Raw genomic sequence first — 10320 nt, 5'->3', positions numbered from 1 at the left:
GCAACAGTTAAAACTGGACATGGAACAACAGACTGGTTCCAAATAGGAAAGTACATCAAGGCTGTATATTGTCACCCTGTTTATTTAACTTATATGCAGAGTACATCATGAGAAACACTGGGCTGGAAGAAGCACAAGCTGGATTCAAGATTGCCGGGAGAAATATCAATAACCTCAGATATGCAGATGACACCACTCTTATGGCAGAAAGTGAAGAAGAACTAAAGAGCCTCTTGAGGAAAGTGAAAGAAAAGAGTGAAAAGTTGGCTTAAAGCTCAACATTCAGAAAACTAAGATCATGGCATCTGGTCCCATCACTTCATGGCAGCTAGATGGGGAAACAGTGGCTGAATTTATTTTTCTGGGCTCCAAAATCACCACAGATGGTAATTGCAGCCATGAAATTAAAAGACACTTGCTCCTTGGAAGGAAAGTTATGACCAACCTAGACAGCATATTCAAAAGCAGAGACAATACTTTGCCAACAAAGGTCCATCTAGTCAAGGCTATGGTTTTTCTGTGGTCATGTATGGATGTGAGAGTTGGACTATAAAAAAAGGTGAGCACCGAAGAATTGATGCTTTTGAACTGTGGTGTTGGAGCAGACTCTTGAACGTCCCTTGGACTGCAAGGAGATCCAACCAGTCCATCCTAAAGGAGATCAGTCCTGGGTGTTCATTGGAAGGACTGATGTTGAAGCTGAAACTCCAGTACTTTAGCCACCTGATGCGAAGAGCTGACTCATTTGAAAAGACCCTGATGCTGGGAAAGATTGAGGGTAGGAGGAGAAGGGGACGACAGAGAATGAGATGGTTGGATGGCATCAGTGACTCGATGGACATGGGTTTGGGTAGACTCTGGGAGTTGGTGATGGACAGGGAGGCCTGGCGTGCTGCGGTTCATGGGGTCTCAGAGAGTTGGACATGACTGAGTGACTGAACTGAACTGAACTGATACACTACTATTGAGCCCATCCAGTGAATTTTTTGTTCTGTTATTGTATTTTTCGGTTCTGTAACTTCTATTTGTCTCTTTCATATACTTGTGCTTTTGTATTTTGGTGCTGGAAAAGACCCTTGAGAGTCCATTGGACAGAGAGATCAAAGCAGTCAATCCTAAAGGAAATCAGCCCTGACTATTCATTCGAAGGACTGATGGTGAAATTGAAGTTTCAATACTTTGGCCACCTGATACAAAGAGCTCACTCATTGGAAAAGACCCTGATGCTGGGAAAAATTGAAGGCAGGAGGAGAAGGGGATGACAGAGGATGAGATGGTTGGATGACATCACCAACTCAATGGACATGAGTTTGAGCAAACTCCAGGAGATAGTGAAGGACAGAGAAGCCTGGCAGGCTGCAGTCCATGGGGTCTCAAAGAGTCGGACATGACTGTGCAACGGAACAACAGCATATACTTGTACTTTGCTTAGATTTTTGTTTCCTTTTTTAAAACAATTTGCAATTTAATTAATTTTTTATTGACTAACTTTCTGTTAGTTTCAGATGTATAACAAAATATGATATTTGATTATATTGAGATATGATCACCACAATTAAGTCTAGTTAACATTCATCACCTCATATATTTACATATTTTTCTTGTATTGAGAGCTTTTAAGATTTACTCTCTTAGCAACTTTCAAATATATAGTACATTATCAGTAACTGTAGTCATCATGCTATGCATTATATATCCTCAGGACTTATATCTGGAAGTTTGTACTTTTTGATTCCCTTCCTATCCTTCTTCTCCCACCTCTGGTGACCACCAAACTATTTTCCTATTCTCTACATTTATGAGTTTATTGTTTTGTTATAGGTTCCACATATAAGTGATATCATATGGTGTTTGTTGCTGTGAGACTTACTTCACTTAGTACAATAATCTCTAGGTCCATCTGTATTGCTGCTAATGACAGTATTTCATTCTTTTTTCCATTGTATGTATGTGCCAAATCTTCTTTTTCCATTCCTCTGTTGATGGATGCTTAGGTTGTTTTAATATTTTGGCCATTTTAAATAACACTGCAATAACATGGGAATACAGGTATATTTTCAAGTTAGTGTTTTTTTTTTCTTTTTTTGCTAAATAACCAGAAGTAGAATTGCTGGATCATATGTTAGCTCCATTTTTAATCTCTAAAGTGTTTCTGTAGTGTTTAGTGGTGGCACAAATTTACATTCCTACAAACAGTGTACTAATATTCTCTTTTCTCCACATCCTCACCAACACTTGTTATTTCTTATCTTTTTGATAATAGCCATTCTACCAGGTGTGAGATGGTATCTCATCTTAGTGTGGTTTTGACTTGCATTTTCCCTGTGATTAGTGATGTTGAGCATCTTTTCATGCACCTATCGGCCATCTGTATACCTTCTTTGGAAAAATGTCTATTCATATATTCTGCCTGCTTTTTAATAAGATTGCTTGTCTTTTTGCTATTGAGTTGTGTGAGTTCTTCATATATTTTGGATATTAATCCCTTATTAGATATATGATTTGCAAGTATTTTCTCCCATTCAGTAGGTTACCTGTAATTACTTTTGCAGCAGTTTTATAGTGACTACTTTAAAATCTTTATGAGATAGTTCCAACGTCTAGTTCATTTCATTATTTGATGTCATTTGATTGTTTTTTTTTTCTTTTTAAATATAATTTTAGTTATTTGTTTATTTTGGCTGTGCAGGGTCTTCATTCCTGTGTGGGCTTTTCTGTGGTTGCAGAGAGCAGGTGCTACTCTTTAGTTGTGGTGCACGGGCTTCTCACTGCGGTTGTTTCTTTTGTTGTGGAGCATGGGTTCTAGGGCAAATGGGCTTCAGTAGTTGTGGCACATGGGCTCAGAAGTTACAGCTCCTGGGTTCTAGAGCACAGACTCAGTAGTTGTGGCACATGGGCATAGTTGCTCTGTAACATGTGGGATCTTCCCAGATCAGGGATCGAACCCATGTCTCCTGCATTGGCAGGCAGATTCTTTACCACTGAGCCACCAGGAACGCCTGATTGTCTTTTCTTATTCAAGTTTTTATGTTTTTATTATTGGTGTAGTGAGTGTTTTTCAATTATTTTCTGAACACTTATAACATTGAAAGACTCATCCTTTTTTTAATATCTTCCATTTTATCAGGCAGCCACCCTGTTAGATTTAGAATAGGTTCTGGTCTACTATTGTGGACTGTAGTTCCAATGACAATTTAGTTTCCTGAGATTTTGCAATTCTGTTTTGATCTGCTTTATTCTTCTGATTCTGCTTGAGCTTCTGTTGGTATTACATGCAGGGAAAGCAGGTACTTCCTTCATCTGCCAGTGTAGTTAAAGTGAGTCAGGGGAAATCCAGACTTATAGCATTTCTCCTGACTTGTTCTCCAGCCACTCACTGCCAGGGGCTTCCCACTCTATCTCTGATATTTTAGCCAGGGATGGGGTGCCCTTTGCCATTGTGTGGAAGGCCAGAGCCATGGGTCTAGATGGAAGGTCAGGAGATCCTGGCCCTTTTCACCTCCTGCCACTGAGTATAGACCCAGGAGGCACATGGCCTGGGCTGCCTTCAAGCCATTGGATGGAAGGCCAGGACCCACTGGACCTAGGTTGCTGGCTGCCGGTGAGTGTAAGATCAGGAAACATTGATGTTGGGCTGCATTCTCCATTTCAGTAGAGAATTGGGAAACACTAGGTCAACTGGCATTACCATTGTAGGTGGAAGGGCTCATCTGTTGCCTCTTGATATGGAGTGTGTTGGTTTTCCCTAGTTCTGCTGTTATGCTTAGGGTAGATCAGATTCTGCAGTTGCTGTTGGCATGCTTCCGTGAAGCATGCAGACAGATGGTCTTCTCTCTCCCAGCTCAGCTGGTGAAGCTACCATAGGCAGATGAGCCAACTGCTGCTACTGGTATGAGTCTCATTGCTAAGCTTTCCTTTCCCAGATCTTTGTTTGGAGAGATAAAGCTTTGTTTTTCCTTTTCCTTTCTTTCTTTTTTTTTTTTTTTTTTGAGACTTTTTTTTTTGTTTGTACCTGTTGGCAGTTTGGGAGTTGCAGCCTAGGACTCGGGCACACAGTCTGTGGTATGAGTGATATAAAGAAAACCCAGGGAGTTCTCTGTGTTGTCATTCTTTAAGTCCTGAATTCCCTATTCAGTCCATCTTTTTCTATCTTTTAGAGTCTCTTGAATTGTTTCCAGGATCTTTATACTTAGAAAGGAGGATTGGGGAAACTGAGCCCATGCCATTGTCCCAGAAACAGAATATAACGACTAATTTTGACATACTACAATCTAAATATCATTGTTTTCTACTTTCCTGGCTCCAGTCTGGAAAGGTTTTCCTTTTTAGACAAAATAAACTCTCAGTCCCAAAGGGAAATTATTCCTAGAATGCAAGTGGATATCAGTGGTAAGTCATAAAAGTATCTAAAAATATTTTAGTTATGGCTGACTCATGTCAATGTATGGCAAAAACCACTACAATATTGTAAAGTAATTAGCCTCCAATTAAAATAAAAAAATAATTCTTCAGGGTCTGCTCTATTGTAGCAAAAAGAGGAAAACCAAAAAAATCCAACTAGTTCTCTTAAGTATTATGCTGGAGCTAGTTCATTTTTATTAAAACACCTGCAGCTCCAGGACACGATTAAGTCAGGAAACATGAAATGATTGCATCCCAATTGCATTGAGAACATTTAGCACCCAGTTTCTGAATGCCATTGCCTAATGAAAGGAATCACAGCTCCTTGAACAAATCATTGATTCCAGCAAAGGCATATGGAAAGTCTAACATTAATGTAGAACAGAAAATAAAGGAGTGCTCAAAAAACTTATGTGGGATGGTCAAAAGAGCACAGGAGCCAACTTGAATCAGGCTAATACTGCCTAAACCTGCACAATTGCAGAGTTAGAATAAATAATGATTTGGAAGATTCTCTAGGATAAATCATATATTGGGCCACAAAGCAAGCTTTAACAAACAAGATTGAAATCATATCTGCAATCCAAAATGATATGAAACTAGAAACAGGAAGAAAACTTAAAAATCCACAAATACCGGGAAACTAAACAGTATACTGCTGAACAACCAGTGTATCAAAGAAAAAATGAAAAGACAAATTAGAAGTATGTTGAAACGAATGAAAATGAAACTACAACATACCAAAGCATGATGGATGTGGCAAAAGCAGTTTTAAGAGGGGCATTCATAGCAATAAATGCCTACATAAGAAAAAATGTAGAGATATCAAATAAACAGTGTAACTTTATACCTTGAGGAATTAGAAAATGAAGAATACAGTAAGTCTAAAGTAGAAGGAAGGAAATAAGGAGTAGAACAGAAATAAATGAAATAGAGACTAGAAAGATGATAGAAAAAATCAATGAAAATAGAAGTGAGTTATTTTGACAGAAACAAAATTGAGAAAAGAGAGGATTCATATAAACAAAACTATAAATGAAAGAGGAGACATTACAATCAGCACTACAAGAGTTACAAAGGATCATGTGTGCTCAGTCACTTAGTTGTGTCTGACTCTTTGTGACCCCATGGACTGCAGCCCGACAGGCATCCTATCCATGGAATTTTCCAGGCAAGAATACTGGAGTTGGTTGCCATTTCTTCCTCCAGGGGATCTTCCCAACCCAGGGGTGGAATCCACGTCTCCTGTGTCTTCTGCATTGGCAGGCAGATTCTTTACCACTGAGCCACCAGGGAAGGATCATAAGAGGCTATATGAACAATTGTGTACAAAAAAAATTGGATGGGGAGCACATGTATACCTGTGATGGATTCATTTTGATATTTGGCAAAACTAATACAATTATGTAAAGTTTAAAAATAAAATAAAATTTTAAAAAAATTGGATAATCTAGAAGACATAAATAAATTCTTAGAAACACACAAATTACCAGGACTGAATCATGAAGATATAGAAAATCTGAACCAATAATAACTAAGGATTCTGAAGCAATAATAACTTTTCCCCCAAATAAAAACCCTGGACCAGGTGGTTTCACTGGTGAATTCCTTGTGGCTCAGCTGGTAAAGAATCTGGCTGCAATGAGGGAGACCTGGGTTTGATCCCTGGGTTGGAAAGATCCCCTGGAGAAGGGAAAGGCTACCCTACCCACTCCAGTAATCTTGCTGGGAGAATTCCATGTACTGTATAGTCCATGGGGTCGCAAAGAGTCAGACACAACTGAGCGGCTTTCACTTTCACCAAACATTTAAAGACTAATTAATGCCAACCCTACTAAATTCTTCCAAAAAGTTGAAGAGGAGAGAACATTCTCAAGCTTATTTTGTGAGGCCAGCTTTACCTTGATACCAAAGCCAGATAAGGACACTACGTGAAAATAAAACAACAGATCAATATCCCCTGATGAATATATTAAATGATGTAACATACAAGAATACATTGTACAATGCAGGGGTATTTTATAATAACTAAAAATGGAGTATTTGTGTGTGTGCTCAATCGTGTCCAACTCTTTGTGACCCCATGGAATGTAGCCCATCAGGCTCCTCTGTCCATGGAATTTTGCAGGCAAAAATACTGGAGTGGGTTGCCATTATCTATTCCAGGGCATCTTCCCGACCCAGGGCTCAAACCCATATCTCCTGTATTGGCAGGTGGATTCTTTACCACTGTGCCACCTGGGAAGCTTGATAAAATGGAATATAGCCTTTTAAAATTGGGACTATGTTGTACACCTATAATTCATATAGTACATCAGCTACATGTCAATAAAAATAAAGTTGTTAAGTGAAAAAAATTCTCAGCAAAATTCTAGCAAACCAAATTCAACAGCACATTAAAAGGATCATGTACTATGACCAAGTGGCATTTATCCTTGGGATAGAAGGATGGTTCAACACATGCAAATGAATAAATGTGATGCATGCTTTTAATAGAATGAAGTATAAAAAACATACAATCCTTTCAACAGATGCAGAAAAAACATTTGACAAAATTCAACATCCTTTAATGATAAAAACTTAACAAATTTGTTATAGAAGGAATATGCCTCAATATAATAAAGGCCATATGTGATAAGCCCACAGCTAACATCGTACTCAGTGGTGAAAAGCTGAAAGCTTATCCTCTAAAATCAAAAGCAAGACAATGGTACCCACTCTTGCCATTTTTATTCAAAGTAGTACTGGAAGTCCTAGCCAAGGCAATTGGGCAAGAAAAAGAAATAAAAGGTATTCAAATCAGAAAAGAAAAATTCTCTCTTTTTTACAGATGGCATGGTCTGTAACACCAGCAACAACTATTAGAAATAACAAATTAATTCATTAATATTTCAGGATACAAAATCAACCTTACAAAACTCAGTTGCATTTCCACACACTGACAATAATATATCTCAAAGAGAAATAAGGGAAACAATACCACTAATGATCAAAACCCATAAAACACTTAGGAATAAATTTAACCAAGGAGGTAAAAGATCTCTACACTGAAGACTAGAATGCATTGTTATATTCAAGAAACTGAAGAAGGGACAAATAGATGAATATATATCTCACATTAGTGAATCAGGAGAATTAATATTTTTTAAATGTACATACTACCCAAAGCCATCTATAGATGCAGGTTCTGCCTGACTTCAGACTATACTACAAAGCTACAGTCATCAAGATAGTATGGTACTGGCACAAAGACAGAAATATAGATCAATGGAACAAGATAGAAAGCCCAGAGATGAATCCACGCACCTATAGACACTTTATCTTTGACAAAGGAGACAAGAATATACAATGGGGAATAGACAAACTCTTTGAAATGGTGGTGCTGCGAAAACTGGTCAACCACTTGTAAAAGAATGAAACTAGAACACTTTCTAACACCTTACACAAAAATAAACTCAAAATGGATTAAAGATCTAAATGTAAGACCAGAAACTATAAAACTTCTAGAAAAAAACATGGGCAGAACACTCTCTGACATAAATCAAAGCAAGATCTTCTATGACCCATCTCCCAGAGTAATGGAAATAAAAGCAAAAATAAACAAATGGAACCTAATTAAACATAAAAGCTTTTGCACAATGAAGGAAACTATCATTAAGGTGAAAAGGCACCCTCAGAATGGTAGAAAATAATAGCAAATGAAACAATTGACAAAGAATTAATCTCCAAAATATACAAGCAGCTCATGCAGCTCAATACCAGAAAAATAAATGACCCAATCAAAAAATGGGCCAAAGCATTAAACAGACATTTCTTCAAAGAAGACATACAGATGGCTAATAAACACATGAAAAGATGCTCAACATCACTCATTATCAGAGAAATGCAAATAAAAATCACAATGAGGTACCATTTCATGTTGATCAGAATGGCTGCCATCAAAAAGTCTACAAACAATAAATACTGGAGAGGGTGTGAAGAAAAGGGAACCCTCTTACCCTGTTGGTAGGAATGCAAATTTGTACAGACACTATGGAGAACGGTGTGGAGATTCCTTAAAAAACTGGAAATAGAACTGCCATACAACCCAGCAATCCCACTGCTGGGCATACACGTCAAGAAAACCAGAACTGAAAGAGACACATGTTCCCCAATGTTCATTGCAGCACTGTTTACAATAGCTAAGACAAGGAAACAACCTAGATGTTCACTGGCAGATGAAAGGATAATAAAGCTGAGGTACATATACACAATGGAGTATTACTCAGCTATTAAAAAGAATGCATTTGAGTCAGTTCTAATGAGGTGGATGAAACTGGAGCCTATTTTACAGAGTGAAGTAAGCCAGAAAGAAAAACACCAATACAGTATACTAATGCATATATATGGAATTTGGAAAGATGGTAACGATAACCCTGTATGCGAGACAGCAAAAGAGACACAGATATAAAAAACAGACTTGGACTCTGTAGGAGAAGGCAAGGGTGGGATGATTTGAGAGAATAGCACTGAAACATTTATATTAACATATGTGAAATAGATGACCAGTGCAAGTTCATTGCATGAAACAGGGCACTCAAAACTGGTACACTGAGACAACCCAGAGGGATGGGGAGAGAGTGGGGAAGGGGTTCAGTATAGAGGGACACATGTATACCATTGGCTGATTCATGTCAATGTATGGCAAAATCCACCACAATATTGTAAAATAATTAGCCTCCAATTAAAATAAATAAAATTTTAAAAGTTCCAGGTTCATCTTTCTCAGAAATACAAAAACAAATCTTAAATTCTCTTAAGACAATAAATGATTCTAAGTAACTAAAACAATCTTGAGAAAGAAGAACAAAGATGGAGGCATCACACTTCCAATTTCAGTTCAGTTCAGTTCAATTCAGTCGCTCAGTCGTTTCTGACTCTTTGCGACCCCATGAATCGCAGCACACCAGGCCTCCCTGTCTACCACCAACTCCCGGAGTTCACCCAGACCCACGTCCATTGAGTCAGTGATGTCATCCAGCCATCTCATTTTCCGTCGTCCCCTTCTCCTCCTGCCCCCAATCCCTCCCAGCATCAGAGTCTTTTCCAATGAGTCAACTCTTCACATGAGGTGGCCAAAGTACTGGAGTTTCAGCTTTAGCATCATTCCTTCCAAAGAAATCCCAGGGCTGATCTCCTTCAGAATGGACTGGTTGGATCTCCTTGCAGTCCAAAGGACTCTCAAGAGTCTTCTCCTACACCACATTTAAAAAGCATCAATTCTTCGGTGCTCAGCTTTCTTCACAGTCCAACTCTCACATCCATACATGACCACTGGACAAACCATAGCCTTGACTAGACGGACCTTTGTTGGCAAAGTAATGCCTCTGCTTTTGAATATGCTATCTAGGTTGGTCATAACTTTTCTTCCAGGGAGTAAGCGTCTTTTAATTTCATGGCTGCAGTCACCATCTGCAGTGATTTTGGAGCCCAGAAAAAGTCAGCCACTGTGTCCACTGTTTCCCCATCTATTTCCCATGAAGTGATGGAACCAGATGCCATGATCTTCGTTTTCTGAATGTTGAGCTTTAAGCCAACTTTTTCACTCTTCTCTTTCACTTTCATCAAGAGGCTTTTTAGTTCCTCTTCACTTTCTGCCATAAGGGTGGTGCCATCTGCATATCTGAGGTTATTGATATTTCTTCTGGCAATCTTGATTCCAGCTTGTGCTTCTTCCAGCCCATCGTTTCTCATGATGTACTCTGCATATAAGTTAAATAAACAGGGTGACAATATACAGCCTTGACGTACTCCTTTCCCAATTTGGAACCAGTCTGTTGTTCCATGTCCAGTTCAAACTGTTGCTTCCTGACCTGCATATAGGTTTCTCAAAAGGTGGGTCAGGTGGTCTGGTATTCCCATCACTTTCAGAATTTTCCA

The sequence above is a fragment of the Bos grunniens genome, chromosome X (genome assembly GCF_055505025.1).
Source record: "Bos grunniens cultivar Pamir isolate PY7600 chromosome X, Bosgru_T2T1.0, whole genome shotgun sequence".
Taxonomy (NCBI): domain Eukaryota; kingdom Metazoa; phylum Chordata; class Mammalia; order Artiodactyla; family Bovidae; genus Bos; species Bos grunniens.
This window is presented reverse-complemented; position numbering follows the sequence as displayed.